The sequence below is a fragment of the Amblyomma americanum genome, chromosome 5 (genome assembly GCF_052857255.1).
Source record: "Amblyomma americanum isolate KBUSLIRL-KWMA chromosome 5, ASM5285725v1, whole genome shotgun sequence".
Classification (NCBI taxonomy): Eukaryota; Metazoa; Arthropoda; class Arachnida; order Ixodida; family Ixodidae; genus Amblyomma; species Amblyomma americanum.
In genome coordinates this window covers 158,138,631-158,149,930 of record NC_135501.1, presented here as the reverse complement: position 1 = coordinate 158,149,930, position 11,300 = coordinate 158,138,631, and positions in this window count along the sequence as shown.

Below are 11,300 nucleotides of genomic sequence, written 5' to 3'. Positions count from 1 at the left end.
TAGCGGAGACCATCTGAAGCGCGTCCGCTCGCTTCGGCACCCAACTGGTGTTCCCTGATGAAGACGAGGACTAGCAATGCAAACCGAGAAAGTGTAACAGATTCTCTATTTATATTTATCAGCCGCTAGAGATAAATCGCAATGAATTTTCTCCTGTTTGGATCCGCACCAAACCCTGGCCAATCCCCACCGGGGGTATGACCATCGCTTTTGAGGCAACAACAAGTGTGGCAGTTTAACATGAGGCATGATCGGCTGCGGCGATAGCAGAGCGCCCTCGTGGAGTGGCCACTGAAGAGTGTTCGCACCACCGCGGGTTCGGAACACATTCGCGGCATTATTTTTTGTGCACGTATCTGAGAGGCGTTAGACACATATCGCGTTTTCAGAATGGTTAGGGAAGTAGCGGTTTCAGACTAAAAAGGGGCGGTATAATGTATGCACTCTGATGGTGTCCAGAGCTGTTGTTGTTGTTATTAGCACGACGCTCTAACCGACTGAGCTAGAGCCCCGAGCGCGCTTGTCCGATCTCCTCTCTTCTTCTTCTCCTTCTTCTCCTTGTTCTTCTTGTTCTTCCTCTTCTTTTTCTTCCTCTTCTTCTTCTTCTTCTTCTCAAGACATATCTCTGGCAGCGTTCTTCTTCCACTTCGCTGGCGCGGTAACTGGTATAGACGATCCTAGGGACGCAGGTACATACATTTGTATCGATGTCGACTCTGTCATGGCCTCAGCTTGCTCCGGGTCGCGCCAGCGCCGCACATACTGGCAGTGTGCCGAGCCCCGCTGGTAGAGAGGTTAATCCATGCGACAGCAGAGTCGCAGTCGATCTCCTTTTATCATGCAGCTGAAGCATCGGGTATTATTTGGCAGGAGCTGCTTCATGTCATGAAGAAGCAGGTCAGCACGGCGTAACTAAGAAATTGGTCCTTCGACTGGCCAAAAATTGCAAGTATCGGCTATCTTTGAGCAGCGGCCAAGGCGGTCCACAAACGGTAGCCTTGGCACAGGTGCTTTCCCGTGCTGGCTGTCAGGGTGCTGCGCCCGAGTCAGTAATTACATCACCGGGCCTCTATGGTCTTGGCAGTCAGTCTTCTACAAGCTCCCGACTGGAATTGCCAGAAAAGCCAGCAGCCGATCCAGCTCCGATGCGGTTTCAGCGGTGTAGTAGCCATCAGCTAGCGCACCAGTTGATCAGTTCGTTCAATTGCACATGAACGGTGTTACTGGATGACCAGTGCACGCGGTAGCGTTCGGAGGAGGATGACAGAAAACATTGGAGAAAACGATGTTCAGCTCACGTCCAAGAGATCCAGTCCTTTGGTGTTGGCAAAGACTTACTCATGGAGCTTTCGGAGTCCCGTGGTGTCGTTTGGCGAGCGAAAGGGAGTGAGTATCCGAAGACAGAAGAAATACTCCTGTTCTAAGCGTGTTTTATCGCCAAAGCGTTTCTTCGGCATAAGAATGGTGCCCACGCAGTAGACCTCGCCTCTTGGAAGGCCCACGATGACTGAAGCCACGTACCCTTTCAGGAAAGGCCGCAAATATTGAAATTTTTCAGTGACAGTTAGACATCATTGCGATTAATCATGTGGCCAAACTGATATCAAAACTTGCGCCAGAGACTCAAGTCTCCACAAAAGGGTGTGATGGTTAGCTGCGGCAGCTTGGCTCTCGATCTTTCGAAATGGGCGGGGATGACTCGAGTTGCAACTTTGGAGGGTGAGGCCATAGCAGACGAAAGACGACTCCGATGACTCAGAAGGTCGGTCAGCGTGCATGTCGCGCTGTCTTCTTAGTCGATGACCATCGCTTACTCATCTCCGAAGGTTGCGTCATCGACGATGTACTCTGCGAGCTAGGCGTTAATCTTCTTGAGGTCATCGTTATTTTCCTTCAGGTGCTTATTGAGGCACCTAACTGGGCGAAGCGTCCTGGAATCAGAAGACAGAAGAACGCTTTCCACTTTAATAAGCCGGCTGTTCTGCTCCCATCAAGCCTTGGATTTTGATTTCAGTCTATCCATGGGGAAGCCACACTCAGAGCCCTCGGAAGGTACAGGCGGGAGTGCCGTGGGTTTCGGCATTGAATGTTTAAGATGGTTTGGTTGATGGGAGTTTAACGTCCCAAAGCGACTCAGGCAATGAGAGACGACGCCGTAGTGAAGGGCTCCGGAAATATCGACTACATGGGGTTCTTTAACGTGCGCTGACATCGCATGGTGCACGGGCCTCAATAATTTCGCCTCCATCGAAGTTCGAATGTTTAAGATGAGCCACGAGTAGGCGCCCAAAGACAGAGGTCTGGGGTGGTTTGTAAAAAACATCCTCTGGCGGTTTGGCGTCACTAAGCACGAAATATAGTGCGAAAGCACAATTTTCGCAGTTGAACACTACCGCCTTACCTGAAAGCGTGATTGAGGTGTCCACTCCAGTTAAGGGCCTCTTAAACTTTAGCATCATCAGTGCCAATTTACCCAATGTATTCCGGCGGCCTATGCTCCACTGCCGCGTTTATGCAACAATGTCTCCAACGCATAATTCTCTGGAGCCATGTTTCTGCCACAACGTTGCCCATGCTAACGTATGCAACGCACATCTCTCTGTCTCTACAATAGCTGTATCTTACCGGTATTCACCTACGAGGCAGAAACGTAGAGGCTAACGAGAAGCGTTCGGCTTAAGTAAAGGACAAAGCAGTGGCCATGGAAAGAAAACAATGTTAGGTTTAACCTTAAGAGACCGGAAGCGGGCAGAGTAGGGGAGGGAACAAATGCGGGTAATGGCACCTTAGTCGAAACCAAGAGGAAAAAAATGGGCTTGGCTGGGCATGTAATGCGAAGGCAAGATGACCGCTTGTGCTTAAGGGTAACACACTGGATTACTAGAGAAGACAAGCGCAGCAGGGGGTGGCAGACGGTTAGGTGGGGGGATGAGATTAAGAAGTTTGAGGGGATACGATGGCCGCAGCTCGCGAATGGCAGTGTAAAACGGAGACATGGGAGAGGCGTTTGCTCTGCAGTGGACGTAGTCAGGCTGATGAGTAGTATTAGTTGATGGAGAAGACGATGTGCAACGCACAACGCGAGTGTTGAATGCTGAACACGATGCGTGAACGGCTGCGGCGATTGCCTAATGCTCTCGTGCAGTGACTAGCGAAGATGATCAGTTCAATCCCTTGCAGGTTCGAATCCCAGCCGCAGCATTGTGAATGCGATTTATTTAGGGTTTCCCCAAGGTCACCCTTAAGGTGAAGCATCACACAAGCCGGTGAGCAGGTTTGACATCGTCAAGCTATCAAAGGGGCTCTAATGCGTGCACCCTAGCCAATGGTGGCATGCAGAGACTCCGAGCGTGCGTGCCCGAGCTTTTCTGCCAGCGGGCTTCTTACTCTTCGCTCTAATTGCCAAGGCGTTGAAGTTTTAACAATTTGAAATCTCTCACCTTTCTCACCTTTTAAAACAATTGAAACCTTTCTGTGTACCAGCTTTAGTAAAGAGGAATTAAAAGTTCATGAAGGTTTGATTAGGCGGAAAAAATAATTTTATAACCTGATTCCTCTCTTCTAGCAGTTCACACTATCCAAGGTTACCAAAGGTTATGGGTGCTCTCAGTACAGCCTTCCTTCTGTTCTACTTCCTCATATCCGGAGAAGGAAAAGTCAACTGTGAGTACATTTTTCCTTTTAAGCCCCGCATTTGAACTTGACGACTACTCTGCACGGTTGATGTTTGCATGCATTGTTTTCCACATAAACTGGGTTGGTAATTTCATTTTGTTTTTGCATAAAACAGAACTCTAAAACTGGTGAAAGAAACGAAGTGCTCAGAGAAGCAGCGAAGGTTTACGACAGCTTGAATGTCCGGGGGTAATGGCACCACCACAGCGGCTGTAGTGAGTCGCATAGCGCTGTCTCTAATTTTTGTTGAATTCTTTTAAGTAAGTTAGCACTAACGGGACAACTCTCTAACCGTTACGTCAGGAACAGAGTGTCAGTAGGAACGCTGTTGTTGCTGTTAAAAAGTCGGCTTAAGAGCACAGCCACTTGTGCTTAGCGCGCTACATTTTAACGGCTAAGGAATAGCTAGACGAACAGAACTCTCACCCGAGAGTACGAATTTCCAATACCTCCTAAACCGATTTCTAACGAATTCAACCGTCTTATATAAGAAGCGTTGTTCCAGAAAGACTTTAGCGTTGCGTTGGCGACGAGATATGTGCGGGTAGGTGTTGACGCAATTATAATAAGAAAGCGCGCTCCGTTTTGAACGCGAATGATGAACAAAAAGTGAACATTATATTGGTCGTTGTAAAAAAACTGCACATTAGGCAACGTTTCCAGGTCTTAGTCGTAAAATTAAAAAAAAGCTGAAATCACTTATGCCGGGAGATTCTTTCTAATTAGGAAGAGCTCTGTGCTAGGCTTGGGTTTGTGGCTGCGCGAACCAAGCATGGGATGGGGAACTAACCTCCAGCTGGAACCGGCGATAAGAATCCGTACTCTAATAAGTCCTCAAAGTTGGTAACGTAACAGTGATAAATACCGCATAATTGCTAGTAAGCCCAACAATAGCCTCACGAAGACCAAGCCCTAGGAGAGAGCTGCATCGTCATCCTTTCTTTGACGCAGTTCCTAAAGGGCCCTGTAACTCCGCAGGCGTGAAAAAAAAGTGAGGACATGTAAGCGACTGCTAAGGGAAGACTAGGTTATTCCCGGCATTTAGCCACGTTTACAGTCTATGCTGTGTCTGAACATTTCGAAATAATATTTTAGTTTTGGTTGTTTCTTGTATACAAGTAATATTTTTTTGTTTTAATATTTTGTTTTATTTTAATATTTTGTTTTTACAACCCCGGGTGTGCCCAATAGCTACCTGTTTGAAATGATGTATTGATTCACCTTTATTGTTGAGTTAAACTTGCTTTTTTTTCAGCGGTAGAAGCGGAGACCTATTATTTTTTTAACTTTTTAGTAAACCCCAATAAAACAATGCTTATATTGGTTGCCGGCCAAAGCCCTATTTTTAATATTGACATTAAAATGCCAGTATATATTATGTACATAGCAATGTGGCCGGAGGCAACCTATTTTTCTTTTTAAAAGTAACCATATATTTCTGTGCCGTGCCTAGTTTACGTCGTAGTGAAATGACACACACTGATTAATTTTCTAAGGTGGCCATTTTTAAGCTGTAGGCATGTAGAGTCGTTTAAAAGGACAGCTATCTGATCTTTTGAATTTCGATTTTGTTTAAGAGCAGAGCCCTATCAAAAAATCTCGTATATATGTGTCATATGTGTCAAGCCCATACGACATTATGGAATATGCGTCATACGTGCCCACATACGCTTTACGTGCCCATATATGGCATACGTGTCATATGTGTCTCGTATGTAAATCTACTGGGACAGAGAAACGCTGGGCTGGAATTAAAAGATGGGAGCCAAAAAATTATGTATCCTAGAATTTAGGAAAGTAAAAAAAGCACCATGCTCAACTTCCGCACCGTACTACACTAACCACTACTCCACGACTGCCATACGGGACTGCTGCTTTATTTTTGTGCGAAAAAATTCACGCAGTCCTTTCCGTTACTTTGCAATTGGAGTGTAAGACGTGACATGAAGTGGTTGTTTGCATGGTTTAAGGAACGGAACTAGAGAACTCGTCTTCCACTGATACTGTGAATATTTCGGTGCAGAGCAAATTCAATGCTTATTACGCATTGAAGCACGTTTTTCTCACTGCGCTAGTATTCTTGCTACACTCGGAGCTCTGTCAAGCAAATACCCCAGTTCGTTGTGTAGCTTTACAGTGGCTCAAAAAACAGGGAATACCATATTTACGTGCCAATTAAACGTGTATCCAAGTACGTTAAAAACGCCGAACGACAAGCAGCTTGCGTAACCGGTGCTCAAAGCAAGATAGAGGGCACAAGCAGAGAAACAAGGAGAACATTTTGTGAAACAGTGAAAACGCTTTTTTTGTCTTTTCAAGATCTGGTTCGTATTTCTTATTTTCTTTTTGGTCGCTACGAAGCACGCGCGGCTGTATACGAGGCACTCATGAACGACAATGTTTTCAGGAGATAGATGTAGGCTGATAGGATGCACATCGAAGCTCCTGTGTGCGCACGAGTGCCGCGTAGGTGCGTTCACACGAGACTTGTTCACCCGAGACATTCGCAATGTGTATGAGCTCGTATTGAGCTCATATGAGTTCAAACGAGGCACATTTCTGACACATAAGACTTCGTATGAAACACGCGTTTATACGAGGCACATTTCTCGACACATATCATATGAGTTCATAAGGGACTCATTCTGACACATACGACCTCGTATCAACAATATGTGTTTATATGAGGCACTTTAACTTGGCACATATAACTCATATCTGCCCATTGAGTTCATACGAGAGACGTTTGTGACACATATGAACTCGTATATGTTCATACGAGGCATATATATTGATACATATAACTCATATGCTGCTCATATGAGCTATACGAGACACATTTGTGACACGTATAGCTCGTATTTAACACATATGAATTAATATGAGACACATAAAATCATACGAGATTTTTCGATAGGGAGGGTCCTTTTCATTAAGGTTCCGCAGCATCCAATGAAGAGGGTTAGAAGTATGCATGCCACTGAGTTGTGCGTTTGCTCCCTTTACGTTGCAGTTTGTGGGAAAAATAAAGACAAGATGAAATGCTACCACAATGTTGGTCTACCAGGACGCTATTGCCCCGGAGTGAAGCCTTTTCCTTGCAGTGGAACGCAGGAGAGATGCGCTTGCATAGAAGGAACCGCCTGGACATGGGACGGCTACTGCATACCGTACAGGGAATGCGGTATGTGGCATGAACTGACGAGGGATTCGGAACTGCTGATTTGAAGGAGTTTCTGAAGTGCGAAGAAATTGAACACCAGTTTGAAATGGCGCGTCTTGAAACTTTTTTAACGCTTAAAAACGCACTGCTTTCTGCTCGTAGTTTCTCAGAGCATACATGTATGCCAGATCGCTATAAGCTCTCTAAGAACCATTTAGAACAATGAGCCACCATTTTCTGCGTAAGAAACTCGCTTGGCGCAAGTGAGTTTATTCTCTGATGTGTAGTGGCAGCATTACGATGAGAGATATGTTTTTTTGAGGCGATGTTGCATCTCGACTTCTAACCACCTCTGGCCACCAGTTGTGACGACTCGCAGTGCTAGTAGCTTGTTTCACCAGGCATCGGGTATAGGAACACCACCGCTGTGCCGATAAAGCAATAGGAGAAGCAAGGGACAAACCGAATTCACATATTTGCGACATGAGTTACAAACAAAAGGTGAAGAGAGGCTCAGGGAATTGCTGCTCGATGAACGTGTCGAAGAGTTTTCAATAGATTCTCCCGTTGTCTTCTGTTGGGTTGAGGAAAACGAGAGCGTTGAGACGCCAACCGGACAGCTTTATTCCAGCCCAGCGAATGCCGGCACGAGCACGAGACGCGCGCCAGCCGCCGCGAACCTCACGCGGGTGCTCCGCCGCGCAGCCAAGCCAAGCCACGCAGACGGCCTAGCCACTGCACGTGGCTACTGCCGACAACATCTCCCCTAACAGAAAAGCAACGTCTTGGGAGGAATGACGCAACGTCCACACTTAGTGTGCCGGTGGGGGGCATCAGCGCAGGTTGCTTGGTAATCTTCTTGAGAAACTGAAATCCCAGAGAGAGATTCGTCGTATACGACGTCTTGGTGGTCTCTTTCCTCTTTCGCAGGCTCGAGAGAAGGGATCAGATGGGTTCGATTTCGCCGTATAGGGCCGTTCTCAGTGTCAACTATATATGACCTAGGCTCGCTTGCCGACTACAGCACGTTTCCTTTTCGCTTTAGGTCTGTAACCCAGGCTTCATCTCGTTCAAGAAGGGTCGGAAGTTGCCGTACGCCATGTCGTCCATCTTAATCTCTTTGCTGCTGTTCACGGTTTTGGGTTTCAAAATTCCGAAGTTTAGTGGCGTCTGGCAAACGGGGAACAAGCCTTCCGGTAGTCAGAGGAATCTTTGTCCGCAACCGCCTCCCCTTCAATAGTTCAGAGGATTTGTTTTCGTTTTCCAATGGAGTTGACCTGCAGGACAAGAGGGTCAGGTACGGGTCTTGGGTCTTCTTCATTGAAGATTTGATGATTTTTACCGCAGGCTCAGCGAGTCCGTTGCTTTGAAGGTATTGTGGGCTTGATGAGACGTGTTTGAGCCTGTATGCTTGAGAAACTTTAGCGAAGTAGGAGGACGAGAACTGCGGACCCTTATCAGAGACTACCTCCTCTGGATTGCCGTGCCGGGCGGAAATTGATTTGCAGTGATTGATCACTGTTCTAGATGGCAGCTTCTCTAGAAGCGTAAGTTCTTGAAGGAAACTCGGTGCTTCGAAGGGGCATATTTCGGCGGCCGGACGTCTTGACACATTCTAGACAATGTTTTATCGTAGTGGCGATGTCTTTGGCCACTGTAGGCCATTAAAGGAAGTCCTTGGCGAGAGCTTGCACCTTCGTAATGCCAAAGTGGTTTTCATGCAGAAGACACAGAATTTCGTTCCTGCACGTGAGTAGGACACCCACCTGGGCTGCGTAGAGTAGCAGATCGTCCTGCACGGTGAGTTGGCCACGATGCTCGTAGAAATGCCTGACCTCAAGGGGCAAATCCTATCTGGAAGGTCAGTTTTTCTTGCAGAGTTCTCGGTGATACAAGCACACGCGATCTGATTTTTGGGACTCTTTCAGCCACTCCAGGCAGTGCTGCTTGATGAGAAGAGTTGTCCTCACACAGTTGAGGAAAGCTTCGATTTCGCCCTCTATCTCGGTGTCACCGGTCTGTTCAAGCGGCGCTCTGGAAAGCGTGTCAGCGGCGAGGAGGTCTTTCCTAGGGACGTACGCCACCTCATACTGGTACCGCATCATCCTCATTTTGAGCCTCTGTAGTCGAGGTGTAAGGCCATCAAGACTGACATAAAGATCGGTACCAGCGGCTTGTGGTCGGTTTCGATTGAGAAGAACTTGCCGACAAGATAGTCGAAAGAGACACCAGTGCGCATGTGGTGTCTCTTTCTTGTCTGTGTCCTGATTGGCGCAGCCGTTCATTTCATCATTCACCAACTCGCCCCTCAGGCCGATATTCTATAGTCGCTGAACTTTCCGCAAGCCCAAACCAGGGCAAGAGCCTCTTTCTCTGCGCATAGCTTTTCTCTGTGTCAGATAGAAGCCAGGAGGCATAAGCGATGATCGAAAACTTGCCACTGGCCTGTTTCTGTCGGATCACCGCCGCTAGTCAATAGGAACAAGCGTCTTCCTCGGATGAGTCACTGGGATAAATCTCCCGATAGTGTCCTTTCCTCACGTCACCTCCTCTGTGACAAGTGGGCGCGCTGTTCACAAAAAGCACTTGCCTTCATCTAGTTAATCAAAAGCACATGGCTGTACAGGAAGCCAGCCAGGGTATTTCCGTTTTTTTTTCAAGGGCCACCCGAAGGCGAACACCTGCAACGGCGGCACTCGCGCCGTCGACAAAAGAGCGAAGCGCGGTTGATTCACAGCCCGTCGTCTCTGTACATGGTGGTAGGCGATGCCTCTCTGGTGGTGGTACAAGGTCGCAGGGTCGTTAATGCTGCGCTGGGTGTTGTCTAATTGGAACCACTTAAGTCCGGAACCCATATGGCGGCAGTTACTCCGCAGTGAAGGCGCGTGGAAGAAAGGATTCCGCTAGACTCAGTGTCTCCTGTCGTCGTGCTGGGCGCCGCTTTTCATTTCAGAGGCTCGCATGGGAGCGTGTACTCGAAGAAGCACCCCACTGCAGCAGGACCCCGCATTGCATTGGTGGTGACGCACAGATGGGAGGAAAGTAGAGTCATAACAGCGCCAGGAAACTTATGGTAAAGTAATGAACACAATCATGGGCATTCATAAGCCACATTGGATGAGCTACAAGCTTTTTCAGGAGGCACAACTGTGCCACTTCATCATTGAAGTAGCTTTTACCAGGAGTACCTTAATAAAAGGGGTGCAATTTTCTTTTGCAGCTAGGTAGTGGCCATTAAGTTGAATACTGTTCTAATAACTATTTTAAACTCTTTTTAATCTGGCTTACAATACGAGCAGATTTTAAAATTTTGGTTCTTTGGAATAACAGGACCTTTTCCATGAGGTCATGAGCTAGAAACTTATTGGTGTCGTACAGCGGACGGATTCACTGGTTCAGGATATGCAATTAGAAGGAAGATCAGGAAGTTATGTAAAACGCGTTAGGATTAAAATGCACTTTAAAAGCTGGTCTTTAAACTTTGATGGTTATTTATTTACATTCCTTTATAAAAGTAGAAAATTGCCTAAAGCACACTGATCTAATAAAAATTACGAACATTAGGAACTTGAGGTATGATTTACTGCTTGGCAATGCTTTATTACTGCACAGCTGAAGATAATTATTTCAACGATTGAATGAAGATGTTTTGTTATTATTTATGCATTTCTTTTGCGAACTGCAATATCAAAACGATCTCAGAGATTGATCGTGACTACGGTGCTAAGCGCCTTATCCGGCAGCTTTCGAAGCTGGATCTTAACAACGCCGGCACTGCACTTCTGCTTGGGCGGTGCCTTTACGACAACGACTACCGGTATTGCATTCATATGTTATCATGACAATCGAAATAATCATCAGGCTAACTACGCCACTGCAGGAGAAATAAATCTCACATATATCTCCATTTAACCTTGTCCTGTGCTAGCGGCGGCCACCATATCCCCGCAAACTTTCTAATCTCATCCGCCTGCCTGACTTCCTGACGCCTCTTACTAAGCTTGCCCTCTCTGTTACCCTTAACGACAATCGGTTAACTTGCCTTCGTCTTACATGTCCTGCCTAAAACAATTTGTTTTGATATCGATTAGGATGTCAGCAATTTGTGCTTGTTCCTTGAGGCACTCTGCTCTAGTGCTCTCTTAACGTCACATGTACCATTTTGATTTCCTTAGCTCACTGCGTTTCCCTGAAGTTATTATTATTATTGCTAATATGTCCAATGCCCCAGAAAATGGGCATTACATGAGGGATGGGCTGAGCGTTCACGTGAAATCAGGTTCGATGACAGCCGTGAAGTTATGTGGATCGGAGCGGTGCACAGGGTCGACGGGCAGGCTGTAATCGTGAGCTGTTTTTACGAAGTGTGAGTGCGGCGTTCAAAATGGGGGGGGGGGGGGGGGCGGGGATGCGGCTTTTAAATCAAGAAAAATTACCAAACATTAAGTTTTTGAAAAGTGAA